The 21435-nt window shown below is 40.3% G+C and overlaps 1 long non-coding RNA gene across 1 annotated transcript; it reads left to right on the top strand.

Moving 5' to 3' along the window:
* Positions 1 to 2904: 2904 nt before the first annotated feature.
* LOC309797927 lies at positions 2905 to 15509 on the top strand. The gene is made up of 3 exons (XR_014292873.1): positions 2905 to 3029; positions 3757 to 3833; positions 15182 to 15509. It is a non-coding gene; the product is annotated as an uncharacterized lncRNA (long non-coding RNA).
* The last annotated feature ends 5926 nt before the right edge of the window (positions 15510 to 21435 follow it).

The raw sequence follows: 21435 nt of genomic DNA, 5'->3' as shown, positions 1-21435 counted from the left end.
TGTCTACTCACAGACGCCTCGGCACGGTCCCCCAGCTTTGCAATGAGGACGCTCCTTGCGGGGGGCCTGCTGGCTGCATGGGAGATGATTCCCCACCTGTGACCAACTTCAGACTTGTTTAACACTGGAGCAAGTGCCCTGGTAGGGTTTTCCTCTGTATAACTGGTGGGTTCTGATTTTTTTTCTTTCTCTTTTTTGGTTCAAGCTAGGGTTTATTCCTATTTTTTGTATTTATAGATATAAGCATGGAAATAATTCATTCGTATAAATACAGCTTTGGGAAGGGAAGAACTTCTTTTTCTGTTTTATTTTTAAATTTTTATTTATTATTTTAATTTTTAAATTTTATTTTATTTGTTTTTTTATACAGCAGGTTCTTATTGGTTATCTATTTTATACATATAAGTGTGCACATGTGAATCCCAATCTCCCAATTCATCCCACCACCACCCTCACATGGCGTTCCCCCCTTGGTGTCCATAGGTTTGTTCTCTACCTCTGTGTCTCTATTTCTGCCCTGCAAACTGGTTCATCTGTACCATTTTTCTAGGTTCCACATATATGCAGTAATATACAATATTTGTTTTTCTGACTTACTTCACTCTGTATGACAGTCTCTAGATCCATCAATGTCTCTACAAATGACCCAATTTCCTTCCTTTTTATGGCTGAGAAACATTCCATTTTATACATGTACCACATCTTTATCCGTTCGCCTGTCTGTGGGCATTTAGGTGGCTTCCATTCCCTGGCTATTGTAAATAGTGCTGCAATGAACATTGTGGTGAATGTTTCTGTTTGATTTATGGTTTTCTCTGGGTATATACCCAGTAGTGGCGTTGCTGGATCATATGGTAATTCTATTTTTAGATTTTTAAGGAACCTCCATACTATTCTCCATGGTGACTGAATCAATTTACATTCCCACCAATAGTGGAAGAGAGTTCCTTTTCTCCAGCCCTCTTCAGCATTTGTTGTTTGTAGATTTTCTGATGATGCCCATTCTAACAGGTGTGAGGTGATACCTCGTAGTTTTGATTTGCATTTCTCTAATTAGTGACGTTGAGCACCTTTTCATGTGCTTCTTGGCCATCTCTATGTCTTCTTGGAAGAAATGTGTATTTAGGTCTTCTGCCCATTTTTGTATTGGGTTGTTTGTTTTTTTTTTAATATTGAGCTGCATGAGCTGTTTATTTATATTGGAGATTAATCCTTTGTCTGTTGATTCATTTGCAAATATTTCTCCTATTCTGAGAGTTGTCTTTTCATCTTGTGTGTAGTTTCCTTTGCTTTGCAAAAGCTTTTACGTTTCATTAGGACCCATTTGTTTATTTTGTTTTTTATTCCGTTACTCTAGGAGGTGCATCAGAAAAGATCATGTTGTGGTTTATGTCCGAGAATTCTTCCTATGTTTTCCTCTAAGTTTTATACTGTCCGGTCTTACATTAAGGTCTCTAATCCATTTTGAATTTATTGTTGTGTATGGTGTTAGGGAGTGTTCGAATTTCATTCTTTTACACGTAGCTGTCTAGTTTTCCCAGCACCACTGATCGAAGAGACTGTCTTTTATCCATTGTATAGTCTTGCCTCCTTTGTCATAGATTAGTTGACCATAGGTGTGTAGGTTTATCTCTGGGCTTTCTTTTTTTTTTTCTTTTACACCTTTATTGGTATGTAATTGCTTTACAATGGTGTGTTAGCTTCTGCTGTATAACAAAGTGAATCAGCTATACATATACAAATATCACACTGTTGTTGTTTTCTGAGAGACACTCCAGGTCAAGTGATGGTCACCCGAGTCGTCATGGGGGCCCGTTGACCCTGGTTGTCTCTCTGGAGGTTGGGGTTGGAGGGCCTCCTCACTCGAGGTCAGCGTGTCCACGGAGCGATCCCTGCTCTGCAACTTCAGGGCATGGTGGGTGGTTAGGCTCACCACGTGGGGTCCTTTTCCCTTAGGAGGGAGCTGGCCTTGTGGGCTGCTGATTTCCAGGTTTTTAGATACCCCCAGTATCCTGGCCGGATGGGGCGGCGGGCCAAGGCCTTGGTGACCGTAGCTTCTCCTACCTGGATGGCATACTTGAGTTGTTACAGTTCAAGTGGTCCCAGTGTTTGCACTAATGCTCCAAGGGCGGTTCACTTTCGACCGAGAATGTAAAGGTCAAAGGGTTTAGCTAAACTAGGGAGTTCCAGGGCAAGGGTCTGAAGTGACTGCTCTTTCCATTCTTGAAAGGCTGCTTCTGGATTCTAGTCAAAAGGATCATCATCTTTTCGTGTCAGTGTTTCTTATAGAGGCCCAGCTATTAGACTGTAGTTAGGGATCCAGATGCAGCAAACCCCGGCCTCCCCAGGAACCCCTAAGCTGTCTTCTAGTTTTAGAAGGGGTAAGGCTGCAAATGGCTTCTTCCCTTTCCTGGGATGGGCTTTTCCGACCTTCTGTGAGAATGCAGTCCAGGCAGGTTACCTTAGTCTGTGATATTTGAGCCTTTTTCTTGGACACCTTCTATCCTTTCTTGGCTAGGCAGTTCAGAGGCCTCCTTAGTAGGGCTGGCGAGCAGAATGTGGTCTGCATATTGAAGGAAGGTTCCCTTCTCCAGAGGTAGATTTTTTAGGTTTTAGTTAAGTTTCCCCATAGACGGTGTGGGGATTTTTGAACCCTTGGGGCAGGACGGCCCCAGCGGTATTGTCTTCGTTGTATGTTGAGTCCTGCCAATCACAGGCCAAAATTTCTTGTGACTCTGGGAATAATGGAATACAGAAGAAGGCATCATCTAAGTCTAATACAGAATACCATGTCCTGGTGGATGGTAGAATGACCAGCAGGGTGTGGGAATTAGGATCTGCTGGATGTATATTCTTGGTGGCTTCACTGACTGTCCTGTCCTGACGTTCTTTACCAGGTACCCAGCAGCCCTCGGGGCTCTCGTGGTCAGGCCCCTTCCAGGATATGGAGCTCACCTGGGCAGTTACCCAGCAGCTCACGGGGCTCTCGTGGTCAGGCCCCTCCCAGGATATGGAGCTCACCTGGACAGGTACCCAGCAGCCCACCGGGCTCTCGTGGTCAGGCCCCTACACGGGTATGGAGCTCACCTGGGCAGGCACCCAGCAAGCCTGGGCACACAGGAACCGTGCACATAGCCCTCATTGCAGAGCGCCCCCAGCCCACCTGTCGGTTGAGCTGACACAGAGCACCTCAGAGCAGGACTTGAACTAAAAAACAGCAGCTCTGACGGGTCTGTGACCCTGGGCATCACTCTGTGCGGCCTCCCTCTGCTTGGTCTTCCAGAGGCTTCCACTGCAGCCGGGGCACCAGGCCTCTGTCTCCACCCGCCACCCCTCCTCTCCCTGACTCCTGGGTTCCTCTCATTAATAGAGGGTCTTCTTGAGGTTGTCTCCCACTCATGGGGCAGCTAAATTGAATAGAAAACAAGCCAGGGCTGCAGCCCCTTGTCTGTCCTGACTCTCAGGAGCCCACACCTCTTCCTTGTACGTGGCCGGTGCAGCAAGGGCCATTTTCTGCAAATGTGAGCCGCTGAGGGGTGAGGATTGGCTGACCCGGCGGGCCAGCCCTCCCCAGGTGTGCCTGGGTTGAGGTCAGTATAAACACCACTCCAGGCAGCAAGAGCCCCTGCAGCTGTGCCTGACGCCATATTTTCTGCCCCGTCAGCAGTGTCGGGGCTGGGCTGGTGGGAGGGAGTGAGGGGCCGTGGCTTTTTGGGTGGCCCGGTGTGAGTGGGGGCTCTGCTGGACTTTCTGCAGGAGTTGCCAGGCTGCCACCTGCTAAAGAAGAGGATGTGTCACCCATACCTGCTGCTGGAATTGCTCGCCGGGCAGAGGTGAGGAAGGAAAAAAGCAGTGGGGGCCGGGCCAGGAGGGGTATCTCAGGCAGGGAAGTGGAAAGCTTCCAGAAGAGCGTCTGGGGCCAGGACCATCCTGGCTGGCCTGCCGGCACCAAGTCGGCCTGCGTGCTGTCGCTGGTGTGGCTCCACGGCCCTTCCTGTAGGCTTTCAAGTCCTTGCACACATTCAGGTGTTTTACCTGGGAAGGGTGGGAACAGTTCAGCAGCAGCTGGCCTGGGGCTCAGCTCCTGTCTACTCACAGACGCCTCGGCACGGTCCCCCAGCTTTGCAATGAGGACGCTCCTTGCGGGGGGCCTGCTGGCTGCATGGGAGATGATTCCCCACCTGTGACCAACTTCAGACTTGTTTAACACTGGAGCAAGTGCCCTGGTAGGGTTTTCCTCTGTATAACTGGTGGGTTCTGATTTTTTTTCTTTCTCTTTTTTGGTTCAAGCTAGGGTTTATTCCTATTTTTTGTATTTATAGATATAAGCATGGAAATAATTCATTCGTATAAATACAGCTTTGGGAAGGGAAGAACTTCTTTTTCTGTTTTATTTTTAAAATTTTATTTATTATTTTAATTTTTAAATTTTATTTTATTTGTTTTTTTATACAGCAGGTTCTTATTGGTTATCTATTTTATACATATAAGTGTGCACATGTGAATCCCAATCTCCCAATTCATCCCACCACCACCCTCACATGGCGTTCCCCCCTTGGTGTCCATAGGTTTGTTCTCTACCTCTGTGTCTCTATTTCTGCCCTGCAAACTGGTTCATCTGTACCATTTTTCTAGGTTCCACATATATGCAGTAATATACAATATTTGTTTTTCTGACTTACTTCACTCTGTATGACAGTCTCTAGATCCATCAATGTCTCTACAAATGACCCAATTTCCTTCCTTTTTATGGCTGAGAAACATTCCATTTTATACATGTACCACATCTTTATCCGTTCGCCTGTCTGTGGGCATTTAGGTGGCTTCCATTCCCTGGCTATTGTAAATAGTGCTGCAATGAACATTGTGGTGAATGTTTCTGTTTGATTTATGGTTTTCTCTGGGTATATACCCAGTAGTGGCGTTGCTGGATCATATGGTAATTCTATTTTTAGATTTTTAAGGAACCTCCATACTATTCTCCATGGTGACTGAATCAATTTACATTCCCACCAATAGTGGAAGAGAGTTCCTTTTCTCCAGCCCTCTTCAGCATTTGTTGTTTGTAGATTTTCTGATGATGCCCATTCTAACAGGTGTGAGGTGATACCTCGTAGTTTTGATTTGCATTTCTCTAATTAGTGACGTTGAGCACCTTTTCATGTGCTTCTTGGCCATCTCTATGTCTTCTTGGAAGAAATGTGTATTTAGGTCTTCTGCCCATTTTTGTATTGGGTTGTTTGTTTTTTTTTAATATTGAGCTGCATGAGCTGTTTATTTATATTGGAGATTAATCCTTTGTCTGTTGATTCATTTGCAAATATTTCTCCTATTCTGAGAGTTGTCTTTTCATCTTGTGTGTAGTTTCCTTTGCTTTGCAAAAGCTTTTACGTTTCATTAGGACCCATTTGTTTATTTTGTTTTTTATTCCGTTACTCTAGGAGGTGCATCAGAAAAGATCATGTTGTGGTTTATGTCCGAGAATTCTTCCTATGTTTTCCTCTAAGTTTTATACTGTCCGGTCTTACATTAAGGTCTCTAATCCATTTTGAATTTATTGTTGTGTATGGTGTTAGGGAGTGTTCGAATTTTGTCTTTTTTTCTCTTTCTACACTTTCTGTGTAGGAAAGGCTCTAAGTCCATCCACCTCACTACAGATAGCTCAGTCTTGTTTCTTTTTAAGGCTGAGTAATATTCCATTGTATATATATGCCAGATCTTCTTTATCCATTCATCTCTTGATGGATACTTATGTTGCTTCCATGTCCTGGCCATTGTTAATAGAGCTTCAGTGAACATTGTTGTACATAACTGTTTTTGAATTATGATTTTCTCAGGGTAAATGCCCAGTAGTTGGATTGCTGGTTGGTATGGTACTTCTGTTGTTAGTTTGAATTTTAGTCTTGTTCCTGTATTCCATAAATTTAAGTACTTTGTGTTTCCAATTTTGTTTGCTTTAAGATTTCCTTTCAATTTCCCTTTTGATTTATTCCTGTCTGCACTGGCTATTCAGGATCTTATTCAATTTCTAAGTGTTCTTGAATTTTCAATTATTCTTTTTAATATTGAATTTCAGTTTCATACCATTGTGTTTGCAAATGATCCTTGATATGATTTCAATATTCTTGGATTTTTGAATACTTGTTTTGTGGCTTAACATAGGATCTACCCTAGGCAGTGTTCTATGTGTACTTAAGAACAATGGAAAGTTTGCTGGTGTTGAGTGGAATATACTGTAGATGTATGTTAGGTTCATTTGCTATCAAGTGTGTGTTCAAGTTCAGTGTTTCCTGATTGATATTTTGTCCGGTTGATCTATACAGTTTTGAATGTTGGATATTGATGTTTCTTACCATTATTTTATTTCTGCACATGTTCCCCTTCTCGTGGGTTAATATATTCTTTATATGTTGAGAGGTTCCAAAGCTGGATACATATATATTTATAATTGTCATGATTTCTTGATGAATTAATCCATTTTTCATTATATGATAACCTACTTTCCTTTGAGAGGTTTGACTTCAAGTGTTTTTTTACCTCATAATAGACCAGTTAGGCAAGTATCATTTTCATGGAGTATTTTTTCCAGTCATTCAATTTTATGCTATATATGGATTAGAAGTTAACATGAATCTCTTGTACACAGTATAATTGAACTTTCTTTAATCCGTTCAGCCACCCTATGGATTATTTAAATTGAAGTATAGTTGATTTACAATATTACATTAGTCTCAGGGGAACAACATATGGATTGAATACTTTTATAGGTCATGCTCCACTAAAGTGATTACAAAATAATGGCTATATTTCCCTATGTTGTACTATATATCCTTGTTTATTTCATATGTAGGGGTATTGGATTTAGAGAAACAAACTACTGTCTTTCCCTCCCCCCTTCTCTCACCCCACCAGTAACCACTAATTTGTTCTCTGTGAGTCTATTTCTGTTTTGTTATATACATTCCTTTCTTGCATTTTTAGATTCAACAGAGAAGTGAGAACAGAGAGTATTTGTCTTTCTCTAACTGATTTAAGTAGGTATAAATAATCTAGGCCTATCCACATTGTTGCAAATGGCAGGATTTGATCGTTTTTAATGGCTGAGTGATAGTCTATTGTGTATACATACCACATCTTCTTTATCCACTTATCTGTTGATGGACATTCAGTTTGCTTCCATATGTTGGCAATTGTAAATAATGCTGCTATGAACACTGGGATGCATGCATCTTGTCAAATTGGTGTCTTCATTTTCTTTGGACCTATACCAAGCAGTGGAATTGTTGGCTAATATGATAGTTCTACTTGTAGCTTTTCTCAGGACCTCCATATTCTTTTCATAGTGGGTGTACCAATTTACAATCCCACCAACAGTGTACTAGGATTCCCTTCTCCATGTCATGAACAACATTTCATATTTGTAGACTTTGGAATAATAGCCACGTTGAGAGGTGTGACCTGACGTCTCATTATGGGTTTTCTTGTGGGTCATTCATTAAATTTAATTTACAAAAGAAGGTGATAGGCTGGATGTGATCTCCAGGTTTAGTTTGCTAATGCCTTGTATAGGTTCATTTGGGGAGAATTAATACCTTTACAATGTTATTTATTGCTTACATTTTTCAGGTTGACATTTAATGATTGGTAACAGATTTAAAAATTTTTCTCACTGAAGGATATCTGAAGTCTGTTGGTTTGTTTCTGTTTTATAAATTTGTTCATTTCTATCATTTTTTAGACTCCACTATAAGTGTTAACATATGATATTTGTCTTTTTCTATCTGAATTACTTCCCTTAGAATAAAATAATGCCATTTGCAGCAACAGGAATGAACCTAGAGATGATCATCCTTTTCCATTTCTCAGTAATATTTGATTGTGTACATGTACCACTTCTTCATTATCCATTCATCTGTTGATGGACATTTTGGTTGCATCCATGTCTTGGCTATTGTAAATAGTGCTTCAGTGCATGTTTGTGTTTGGGTGCATTTGTCTTTTTGAATTCTGGCTTTCTGCAGATGTAGGCCCAGAAGTAGGACTTCTGGAAGATATGGTAGCTCTATTTTTACTTTTGAAAGGTATCTCCATAGTCTGCTTTATAGTGGCTGTTACCAGCTTACATGTCACCAACAGCATAGCAGGGTTCCCTTTTCTCCATGTCCTCTCCAGCATTTATGGTTTGTAAACGTTTTGATGATGGCCATTCTGACTGTGCGAGGTGATACCTTGTTGTAGTTTTGACTTTCATGTGTCTAGTAATTCGAGATTTTGAGCATCTTTGCATGTGTTTTTTAAAACACTGTGAGAAAAAGTTACAGTTGACATAGGCTTTTTGAAAGTCTGAGTATTTTGAATTTTTGTTCAATAACTACCACAGGACATTTGTTAAGGGCAGGTGTCATTTACCCCCTGGCAGTCTTTGTGACTATGAAGTGCCCATAAGCACATGTTTTAAAGTTGCTGTTGTGGAAATGGGCACAGGTGGTAGGATTTCCTTCATGCCCCTCTCTGGTTACTTGGGTAACCAGACCCACCGTGGAAGACGGGCTCCTGGATTGTAAATTAGTGTGGGCTGTGGCAGAACAAACACCCAAAATCTTCTGTTTTGTTACTTCTTGTTTTGGTTTAATTTAATTTTTCTTTTTTATTGGAATAAAATTGATTTAAAATATTCTGTTTGTGGTAGGTGTACAGAATCTTGTTCAGTTATGTATATTCATGTCTGTTCATCTTCAGATTATTTTCGCATATAGGTTATTAGAGAGTGTTGAGTAGACTTCCCTTTGTTATACAGTAGGTCCTTGTTGATAATCTATTTTATATGTATTAGTGTGTAAATATTTTTCCAAGCCTCCTGATTTATTCCTTCCACCCACCTTTCTTATTGGGTAACCATAAGTTTGTTTTCTAAGTCTGTGAGTCTGTTTCTCTCTCTTTTATTTTATTTGTTTGGCTGTACTGCGAGGCATGCATGTTATTAGTTCTCCCAACACCAGGGATCCAACCCATGCGCTCTGAAGTGGAAGCTTGGATTCTTAACCATTGGACCACCTGGAAAGTCCCTGTTTCTCTCTTGTAAATTAGTTCATTGCTATCAGTTGTTAAATTTCAGCTATAAGTAGTATCATCTGATATTTGACTTTCTCTTTCTGACTTACTTCACTTAGTATGATTATCTCTAATTCTATCCATGATGCTGCAAATGGCATTCCTTCATTCTTTTTCATTTCTGAGTAATATTTCACTGTGAACATGTACCACTTCTTTATCCATCCATCTGCTGATGGATATTTTGGTTTCTTCCAAGTCTTAGACGTTGTAAATTGTGCTGCAGTACACATATGGTTGCATGTGTGTTTTCCAATTCTGGTTTTCTCCTGTTATATATGCCTGGGAGTGGGACTGCTGGATCATATGTTACCTCTAATTTTACCTTGTAAAGGCACCTCCATACTGTTATTTATAGTGGCTGTTACCACGTTAGTTCCCAACAGCAGCATAGGAGGATTCCCTTTTTCTACAACCTCTCAAGCATTTATTGTTTGTAGATTTTTTGATGATAGCTGTTCTTACTCATGTGAAGTGATCCCTCATTGTAGTTTTGATTTCCATGATGCTAATAATACAGGAGTTAGAGCATCTTTTCACGTGCTTTTCTTTTAAACGGTGTAAAATTTACCTATTGAAATAGGATCTTGAGGTCTGTTCCTTTGGAATTTATTTTGCTTACCTACCCCTGGACATTATCTGATTGGGGGTATCATTTACAGCCCAATGGTCCTTGTGAATATTAAGTACCCATATGCATTGTTTTCAAAGTTGAAGTTGCAGGAAAGGGCAACAAGGCAGCGGAATTTATTCAAACTCAACTTGATTGCTAGGGAAAACAGAGTCTTAGTGGAATTCCTCTTCCTAGGTTATAAATTGGAGTGTAAAGTGCCAGGACAAATACCCAAAATCTTGTGTCACATTACTTCTTGTTTAATTTTTATTTCTTATCAGAGTAAATTTGATTACAATGTTGTGTTTGTTCTAGGTGTACAGAATCTGGTTCATTCATACATATACATATATACATATCTCTAATCAGGTTTAGATTCTTTCCCATGTTGGTCATTCGAGAGAGTTGAGTAGACGTCCCTTGGCATCCAGTAGGTTCTTCTTGATTATATATTTTATATGAATTATGAAATGCATGTTAACCCCAACATCCTAATTTTTCCATTCCTTTCACCGTTTTCAAAGTCTGTATGGGTCTTTCTCAGTGGAAATATGTTCATAGATATCAATTTTTAGATAACACTAGTAAATGATATCATTGGATATTTGTCTTTCTTTTTGTGACTTACATTATGTAGTATGATTACCCATAGGTTCATCAGTGGTGTTGCAAAAGGCATTGTTTCATCTTTTCCATGGCTAATATTTGATTGTGTACATGTACCACTCTTTGTCCATTCATCTGTACTTGGACATTTTGCTTGCATCCATGTCTGGCTATTTTAAGTATCGCTGAAGAGCACTTTTGGGTACCTGAGTCTTTCTGAATTCTGGTGTTCTCGGGTTGCAGGCCCATTAGTGGTTTGGCAGGATCACATAGTAGCCCAATTGTTACCTTTTAAAGGCACCTTCATTCTGTTCTGATTAATGGCTATTACCAGTTTACATCCCAGCAACAGCATAGGAGTGTATCCATTCTCGGAAACCCATTCAGCATGTATTGTTTGCAGACACTTTTCTCTGATGGCCATTCGGACTATTGTGAGGTAATACCATTTTATAGTTTAAATTTGCATGTCCCTAATAATTCTTGATGTTGAACATTTTTTCATGTCTTTTAAAAAAACACTGTGAGGAAATTTACCTCTTGAAATTGTCTTCTCCAGATTTTCTACTGTTTTGCATATTAATGTCCATTCCTGACCGCAGGATATTTTTTGAAGGCAGGTGTCATTTAAAGCCCTACAGTCCTTGTGACTATTAAGTGACCAAGAGCACTGGGATTAAAGCTGTTGTTGCGGGAATTGGCCACAAGGCGGCAGATTTCTACATTCCTAGCTTTGGTTACAAGGGCAGGAGAGCCTTCCTGGAAGTTGTGTTCCTAGGTTGCAAATTGTAGTGGAATGTTCCAGGACAAACTCTGAAAAGCTTATGTCTCCTACTTATGTTTGCTTTTTAAATTTATTTTATGTTTTTTATTGGAGTAAATGTTTTTTTCAAACTAGATCCTTACTCTATCTACAATTTCCCCTTTCTTCTTTGCCTTTAATATTTATTTATTTATTTTTGGCTGTGTTGGGTGTTTGTTTCTGTGTGAGGGCTTTCTCTAGTTGCAGCAAGCGGGGGCCTCTCTTCATTGCAGTGTGCGGGCCTCTCACTATCGCAGCCTCTCTTGTTGTGGAGCATAGGCTCCAGACGCGCAGGCTCAGTAGTTGTGGTTCACGGGCCCAGTAGCTCCGCCGCATGGGGGAACCTCCCAGACCAGGGCTCGGACCAGTGTCCCCTGCATTGGCAGGCAGATTTTCAACCACTGCGCCACCAGCAAAGCACCTATCTGAGTAAATTTTATTAGAGTGTTGTGATTCTCTGGATGTACCGATTGTGATCAGTTTTTCATACATATATCTTTTCATCTTTGGATCCTGGTACCATGTACATTATTACAATGTTGAGTAGACCTCCCTTGGTATTTGGTAGGTGTTTGGTGATTATATAATTTATATGTATTAGTGATTCTATAATTTATATAAGTTTATATACATATAAAATATATTAGTGTATGCATGTTAACACCATAATCCTAATTTATCCATGCTCCCCCCTTTCATTTTGGTTAACCATTACTTTGCTTTATACATCTCTGAGTGTCTTTTCCTTTGGAAATACGTTCATTGGAAGGAATCTTAAGATAACATCTATAACTTATAAGATATATATCATACACTTTTGACTTAACGTAATATGATTATATCTAGAGTCACCTGTAGTCATGAAAATGGCATTGTCAATTATTTTCAAAAGTTAATCTTCCATTAGGTACATGTACCATTTGTTCTTTGTCCATTCATCTGTTGATTGACATTTTTGCTGCTTTCATGTCTTGGCTAATTTGAATATTGCTTCAGTACACCTTTGTCAGCCTGTGTCTTCTCGATTCGGCTCTTAGGTGATAGGCCTAGTGGTGGGCCTGCTGGATCAAAAGGCATCTCAAATTTTACTTTTAAACGCAGCTCCTTTCTGTTCTCATTATTAGCTGTTACCATTTTACATCTCACCAGCAGCTACAGCGTACACAGTTCTCTAAAGCCCCTTCAGCATTTATTGATTGTACACCTTTTGCTGATGGTAGTTGACTAGCGTGAGTTGAAAACTTTTTGTAGGTTCGATTTGCATGAGTCTCATAATTCCTGATGTTGAGCTTTTATCCATTTTCCTTTTTTTTTTGAAAAAGAGTTAGTAAAACTTTCCTCTTCATACTATCTCCTTGAAGATTTTGACAGTTTTGAATTTTTTTGTCCATTCCCTTCCTCAGCACAATCTTTGAGGATAGGTGTCCTTTACAGCCCTGTGTCCTTGTGAATGTTAAGTGACCATTAGCTATGGGTTTAAAGCCACTCTTGTGGGAAACGTCCACGAGGCGGCAGCATTTCTACATTTCCAACTCGAGGATTTTGGGCAACAGAGCCTTCCTGGAAATCCTGTTAGTAGGCTGCAAGTTAGAGTGGAATGTGCCAGGGCAAACCCCCAAGAGCTTATATCTCCTTACTTCTTGTTTTTTATTTAAATTTAATTTTTATTAATTACCAGAGCAAATTTGATTAAAATGTTGTTTTAGGTGTACAAAATCTGATTCATTATATCTATGTATCTAATTATTCATCTATGGATCCTTTCCCTTGTAGGTTATTAGAGAGTGTTGAGTACACCTCACTTGGTATTCCATAGTTATTTTGTGACATATATTTCATATGTGTTAGTAAATGTCTGTTAACCCCATATACTAATTCATCCATTCCTTATACTTTTCCATTTGGTTAAACATATTTTTGTTTCTAAATCCATGCGTGTACTCCTCTTGGAAATAATTTCATGGGTATCAATTTTTAGGTAACACCTGTAACTGGTATCATAGATTATCTGTTTTTTTGTTTCTTCCTTACTTCAAACTGGGTGTTTATCTGTAAGTCCTTCTATGGTGGTGCAAACACTACTGTTTCATTGTTTTCCATGCCTACTATGGGATTGTGTACATGGACACTTCTTCTTTGTGCATTTTTCTGTTGCTGGACATTTTGCTTTCTTCCACGTCTTGGTTATGTTAAATGATGCTGCAGTGCAGGATTGCCAGCCTGTGTCTTTTTGATTCTGGTCTACTCAGGTGATAGGTGTATGAAAGGGCCTACCAGATAACATGGTAGCTCAGTTTTTACCTTAACCGCACCTCCATTCTCTTCTCACTACTCGCTGTTACCAGGTTACATCCCACCAGAAGCTAGCAGCTACGCAGTTCTCTACAATTCCTTCAGCATTTATTCTTTGTCCAGTTTTTTGGTGATGATCATTCTGACGGCCGTGAGGTGAACCTTTTTGTAGACTGGGTTTTCATGGTTTATTAATTCCTGATGTTGAGCCTTCTTCCATTCCCTTTTTTTAAACAAAAAAGAAACAAACAGAAAGCGAAGCCAAAATGTGCGTAAAATATGCCTCTTGAAATTGTCGTTTTGAAATATGCACGACTTTTGAGGTTTTTGCTTGATTTACGACCCAAGGATTAGTTTTGAGGGCACGTGTCATTTACAGGCCTGCAATTATTTTGAATATCAAGTAACCATTAGCCCTGGGTTTAGAGCTGCTGTGGTGTGAAACGGCCACAAGGCGGCAGCAGTTCTCCTTTACAGAATCTGGTTACTAGGGTAACAGAGTCTCAATGGAAGTCGTGTTCTAGGTTGTAAATTAGAATGGAATGAGCCAGGAAAGAGCCCCTTAAGTTTATCTCACTACTTCTTATTCGTTTTTTAATTTAATGTTTATTTTTTATCACAGCAAGTTTGATTACAATGTTTTGCTTGTTCTAGGTGTGCAAGATGTCGTTCTTTTACACATATACATATATGTATTCTTCTTCGGATCCTTTTCCCATGTAGGTTATGACAGAATGTTGAGTAGTCTTCTCTTGGTATTCTGTAGGTCTTTGGTGATTATATACTTCACCTGTGTTTGTATATCTCTGTTAACCCCAGTAACCAAATGTATCCAATCCTCACCCCTTTCCATTGGTGAAACATGTTTGTTTAATGAATCTGTGAGTGCCTTTCTCTGTGGAAATATCTTCACTGGTATCAATTTTTAGGTAACGCCTGTAAGTGATATCATAGGATATGTGTCTTTCGCTTTCTGACTTACTACAAGTTGAGTGATCACCTCTAGACTCATCTACAGTGCTCCAAACGTCGTTTCATTTTTTTTCCTTGGCTAATATTCCATCTGTACCTGTACCAGTTCTTCTTTGTCCACTCATCTGTTGATGGACTTTTTGGTTGCTTCCACGTCTTGGCTATTGTAATACAGCTTCAATGCAGATTTGCCTCTCTGTGTCTTTCTAATTGTGTCTTCTTATGTTATAGGCCCAGGAGTGGGCCCGCTCGATCATATGGTAGCAAAATGTTTACCATGTAAAGGCACCTCCATTCTGCTCTCATTAGTGGCTCTTACCAGGTCACGTCCCACTTAAAGTTGAGGGTATGCACTTCTCCGCAAACCCTTCAGCATTTATTGCTTGTAGTATTTTGCTGAAGTTTATTCTGACTGGTGTGAGCTGGTACCTGTTTGTGGTTGGATTTGCATGCGTCTCATAACCCCTTGAAATTGAGCTTTCAGGCATGTCCTTTTTTTTTTTTTTTTTCCTTAAAACTGTGAGGACAGCTTACCTCTTCAAATTGGTTTCTTGAAGTATGTGCCACATTTTGAAACATTCTGGCCATTACTTCCCTGAAGACATTTTGAGGGCAGGTTTCATTTACAGCCCAACAGTACTTGTGCATATGAAGTGACCCTTAGCGCAGGTTTTAAAGCTGCTGTTGCAGGTAACAGGCAGAGGGCGGCAGCATTTCTGCTTTTCGCACTCTGGTAACTAGGGAAACAGACCTTCCTTCCATTGATTTCCTCGGTTATAAACTAGAGAGAAGAGTAAGCCTCGGAGATCAGCTTCCTCGCTACAGAAACACCAGAAATACAGCCACACGTGGAACAACTCCTACAGAACACCTACTGAACGCTGGAAGAAGACCTCAGACCTCCGAAAAGGCAAGATACTCCCCACGTACCTGGGTAGGGCAAAACGGAGAGATTCCCACACAGAGGATCGGTGCCGACCGCCACTCACCATCCCGAGAGGGTTGTCTGCTCGTCCGCCGGGGCTGGTGGCGTTGGAAGCTGAGGCTCGGGCTTTGGTCAGAGTGCAGGGAGAGGACTGGGGCGGGCGGCGAGAATTCAGCCTGAAGGGGGCTAATGCGCCACAGCTAGTCAGGAGGGAGTCCGGGAAAACTATGGAGCTGCCGAAGAGGCAAGAGACTTTTTCTTCCGTCTTGGTTTTCTGGTGAGTGAGGAGAGGGGATTAAGCGCGCTGCTTAAAGGAGCTCCACAGATGGGCGCGAGTCACGGCCGGAAGCGCGGAGCGCAGCGACGGGCATGGGTTGCTGGGGCTGCTGCTGCCGCCGCCAAGAGGCCTGTGTGCGAGCGCAGATCACTGTCCACGCCGCCCTTCTAGGAGCCTGTGCAGCCAGTCACTGCCGGGGTCGTGGGATCCAGGACGGCTTCCCTGGGAGAATGCACGGTGTGCTTCGGGCTGGTGCAACGTCACGCTGGCCTCTGCCTCTGCAGGCTCACCCCGCACTCCGTGCCCCTCCCTCCCCCCCGGCCTGAGTGAGCCAGAGTCCCCGAAGTGGCTTCTCCTTTAACCCTGTCCTGTCTGAGCGAAGAACATACACCCTCCAGCGACCTATATGCACAGGTGGGGCCAAATCCAAAGCTGAGACCCAGGAGCTGTGAGAACAAAGAAGAGAAAAGGAAATCTCTCCCAGCAGCCTCAGAAGCACCGGATTAAAGCTCCACAACCAACTTGATGTACCCTGCATCTGTGGAATACATGAATAGACAACAAATCATCCCAAATTGAGGAGCCAGGAGTCAGTGCTGTGCCTCTGAGGTGGGAGAGCCAACTTCAGGACACTGGTCCACAAGAGACCTCCCAGCTCCACATAATATCAAACAGTGAAAATCTCCCAGAGATCTCCATCTCAACACCAACACCCAGCTTCACTCAACGACCAGCAAGCTACAGTGCCGGACACCCTATGCCAAACAACTAGCAAGACAGGAACACGCCACCCATTAGCAGAGAGGCTGCCTAAAATCATAAAAAGTCCACAGACACCCCAAAACACACCACCAGACGTGGACCTGCCCACAAGATAGACAAGATCCAGCCTCATCCACCAGAACACAGGCACTAGTCCCCTCCACCAGGAAGCCTACACAACCCACTAAACCAACCTTAGCCACTGGGGACAGACACCAAAAACAACAGGAACTTCGAACCTGCAGCCTGCAAAAAGGAGACCCCAAACACAGTAACATAAGCAAAATGAGAAGACAGAAAAACACACAGCAGGACAAGGAGCAAGATAAAAACCCACCAGACCTAACAAATGAAGACGTAATAGCCAGTCTACCTGAAAAAGAATTCAGAATAATGATAGATTCTATTTACAAGATCCAAAATCTTGGAAATAGACAAAATGCAAGACAGTTAACAAAGACCTAGAAGAACTAAAGATGAATCAAGCATCGATTAAAAACACAATAAATGAAATGAAAAATACTCTAGATGGGTTCAATAGCAGAATAACTGAGGCAGAAAAACGGATAAGTGACCTGGAAGATAAAATAGTGGAAATAACTGATGCAGAGAAAAATAAAGAAAAAAGAATGAAAAGAACAGAGGACAGTCTCAGAGACCTGTGGGACAACATTAAACGCACCAACATTCGAATTATAGGGGTTCCAGAAGAAGAAGAGAAAAAGAAAGGGGCTGAGAAAATATTGGAAGAGATTACAGTTGAAAACTTTCCTAATATGGGAAAGGAAATAGTTAATCAAGTCCAGGAGGCACAGAGAGTCCCATACAGAATAAATCCAAGGAGAAATATGCCAAGACACATATTAATCAAACTGTCAAAAATTAAACACAAAGAAATCATATTAAAAGCAGCAAGGCAAAAACAACAAATAACACACAAGGGAATCCCCATCAGGATAACAGCTGATCTCTCAGCAGAAACTCTACAAGCCAGAAGGGAGTGGCAGGACATAATTAAAGTGATGAAGGAAAAAAATCTGCAACCAAGATTACTCTACCCAGCAAGGATCTCATTCAGATTTGATGGAGAAATTAAAACCTTTACAGACAAACAAAAGCTGAGAGAGTCCAGCACCACCAAACCAGCTTTACAACAAATGCTAAAGGAACTTCTCTAGGCAAGAAACACAACAGAAGGAAAAGACCTACAATAATGAACCCAAAACAATTAAGAAAATGGGAATAGGAACATACATATCAATAATTACCTTAAATGTAAATGGACTAAATGCTCCCACCAAAAGACACAGATTGGCTGAATGGATACAAAAACAAGACCCATATATATGCTGTCTACAAGAGACCCACTTCATACCTAGAGACACATACAGACTGAAAGTAAGAGGATTGAAAAAGATATTCCATGCAAATGGAAACCAAAAGAAAGCTGGAGTAGCAATTCTCATCAGACAAAATAGACTTTAAAATAAAGACTACTAGAAGAGACAAAGAAGGACACTACATAATGATCAAGGGATCGATCCAAGAAGAAGATATAACAATTGTAAATATTTATGCACCCAACATAGGAGCACCTCAATACATAAGGCAAATACTAACAGCCATAAAAGGAGAAATCGACAGTAACACAGAGTAGGGGACTTTAACACCCCACTTTCACCAATGGACAGATCATCCAAAATGAAAATAAATAAGGAAACACAAGCTTTAAATGATACATTAAACAAGATGGACTTAATTGATATTTATAGGACATTCCATCCAAAAACAACAGAATACACATTTTTCTCAAGTGCTCATGGAACATTCTCCAGGATAGATCATATCTTGGGTCACAAATCAAGCCTTGGTAAATTAAAGAAAATTGAATTTGTATCAAAGTATCTTTTCTGACCACAATGCTATGAGACTAGATATCAATTACAGGAAAAGAGCTGTGAAAAATACAAACACATGGAGGCTAAACAATACACTACTTAATAACAAAGTGATCACTGAAGAAATCAAAAAGGAAATTTAAAAATACCTAGAAAGAAATGACAATGGAGACACAACGACCCAAAACCTATGGGACGCAGCAAAAGCAGTTCTAAGAGGGCAGTTTATAGCAATACAATCCTACCTTAAGAAACAGGAAACATCTCAAATAAACAACCTAACCTTGCACCTAAAGCAATTAAAGAAAGAAGAACAAAAACATCCCAAAGTTAGCAGAAGGAAAGAAATCATAAAAATCAGATCAGAAATAAATGAAAAAGAAATGAAGGAAACGATAGCAAAGATCAATAAAACTAAAAGCTGGTTCTTTGAGAAGATAAACAAAATTGATAAACCATTAGCCAGACTCGTCAAGAAAAAAGGGAGAAGACTCAAATCAATAGAATTAGAAATGAAAAAGGAGAAGTAACAGCTGACACTGCAGAAATACAAAAGATCATGAGAGATTACTACAAGCAACTCTATGCCAATAAAATGGACAACCTGGAAGAAATGGACAAATTCTTAGAAATGCACAACCTGCCAAGACTGAATCAGGAAGAAATAGAAAATATGAATAGACCAATCACAAGCACTGAAATTGAAACTGTGATTAAAAATCTTCCAACAAACAAAAGCCCAGGACCAGATGGCTTCACAGGAGAATTCTATCAAACATTTAGAGAAGAGCTAACACCTATCCTTCCTTCTCAAACTCTTCGAAAATATAGCAGAGGGAGGAACACTCCCAAACTCATTCTACGAGGTCACCATCACCTTGATACCAAAACGAGGCAAGGATGTCACACAGAAAGAAAACTACAGGCCAATGTCACTGATGAACATAGATGCAAAAATCCTCAACAAAATACTAGCAAACTGAATCCAACAGCACATTAAAAGGATCATACACCATGATCAAGTGGGGTTTATTCCAGGAATGCAAGGATTCTTCAATATATGCAAATCCATCAATGTGATACACCATATTAACAAATTGAAGGAGAAAAACCATATGATCATCTCAATAGATGCAGACAAAGCTTTCGACACAATTCAACACCCATTTATGATAAAAACCCTGCAGAAAGTAGGCATAGAGGGAACTTTCCTCAACATAATAAAGGCCAGATATGACAAACCCACAGCCAACATTGTCCTCAATGGTGAAAAACTGAAACCATTTCCACTAAGATCAGGAACAAGACAAGGCTGCCCACTCTCACCACTCTTATTCAACTTAGTTTTGGAAGTTTTAGCCACAGCAATCAGAGAAGAAAAGGAAATAAAAGGAATCCAAATTGGAAAAGAAGAAGTAAAGCTGTCACTGTTTGCAGATGACATGATACTATACATAGAGAATCCTAAAGATGCTACCAGAAGACTACTAGAGCTAATCAATGAATTTGGTAAAGTAGCAGGATACAAAATTAATGCACAGAAATCTCTGGCATTCCTATATACTAATGATGAAAAATCTGAAAGTGAAATCAAGGAAACACTCCCATTTACCATTGCAACAAAAAGAATAAAATATCTAGGAATAAACCTCCCTAAGGAGACAAAAGACCTGTATGCAGAAAATTATAAGACACTGATGAAAGAAATTAAAGATGATACAAATAGATGGAGAGATGTACCATGTTCTTGGATTAGAAGAATCAACATTGTGAAAACGACTCTACTACCCAAAGCAATCTACAGATTCAATGCAATCCCTATCAAACTACCACTGGCATTTTCCACAGAACTAGAACAAAAAATTTCAAAATTTGTTTGGAAAAACAAAAGACCCCGAATAGCCAAAGCAATCTTGAGAACAAAAAATGGAGCTGGAGGAATCAGGCTCCCTGACTTCAGACTATACTACAAAGCTACAGTAATCAAGACAGTGTGGTACTGGCATAAAAACAGAAAGATCAATGAAACAGGATAGAAAGCCCAGAGATAAACCCACGCACATATGGTCAACTTATCTTTGATAAAGGAGGCAGGAATGTTCAGTGTAGAAAGGACAGCCTCTTCAATAAGTGGTGCTGGGAAAACTGTACAGGGACATGTAAAAGTATGAGATTAGATCATTCCCTAACACCATACACAAAAATAAGCTCAAAATGGATTAAAGACCTAAATGTAAGGCCAGACACTATCAAACTCTTAGAGGAAATCATAGGCAGAACACTCTATGACATAAATCACAGCAAGATCGTTTTGGACCCACCTCCTAGAGAAATGGAAATAAAAACAGAGATAAACAAATGGGACCTAATGAAACTTCAAAGCTTTTGCACAGCAAAGGAAACCATAAATAAGACCAAAAGACAACCCTCAGAATGGGAGAAAATATTTGCAAATGAAGCAGTTGACAAAGGATTAATCTCCAAAATTTATAAACAGCTCATGCAGCTCAATAGCAAACAAACAAACAACCCAATCCAAAAATGGGCAGAAGACTTAAAATAGGCATTTCTCCAAAGAAGATATGCAGACTGCCAACAAACACATGAAAGAATGCTCAACATCATTAATCATTAGAGAAATGCAAATCAAAACTACAATGAGATATCATCTCACACCAGTCAGAATGGCCATCATCAAGAAATCTAGAAACAATAAACAATAAATGCTGGAGAGGGTGTGGAGAAAAGGGAACACTCTTGCACTGCTGGTGGGAATGTGAATTGGTACAATCACTATGGAGAACAGTATGGGGGTTCCTTAAAAAACTACAAATACAACTACCATATGACCCAGCAATCCCACTACTAGGCATATACCCTGAGAAAACCATAATTCAAAAAGAGACATGTACAAAAATGTTCATTGCAGCTCTATTCACAATAGCCCGGAGCTGGAAACAACCTAAGTGTCCATCATCGGATGGATGGATAAAGAAGATGTGGCACATATATACAATGGAATACTACTCAGCCATAAAAAGAAACGAAACTGAGCTATTCTGTAATGAGGTGGATAGACCTGTCATACAGAGTGAAGTAAGTCAGAAAGAGAAAGACAAATACCATATGCTAACACATATATATGGAATTAAAAAAAAATGTCATGAAGAACCTAGG

The sequence above is a fragment of the Mesoplodon mirus genome (assembly GCF_964341445.2).
Source record: "Mesoplodon mirus genome assembly, contig: HAP1_SCAFFOLD_1240, whole genome shotgun sequence".
Classification (NCBI taxonomy): Eukaryota; Metazoa; Chordata; class Mammalia; order Artiodactyla; family Ziphiidae; genus Mesoplodon; species Mesoplodon mirus.
This window is presented reverse-complemented; position numbering and strand designations above follow the sequence as displayed.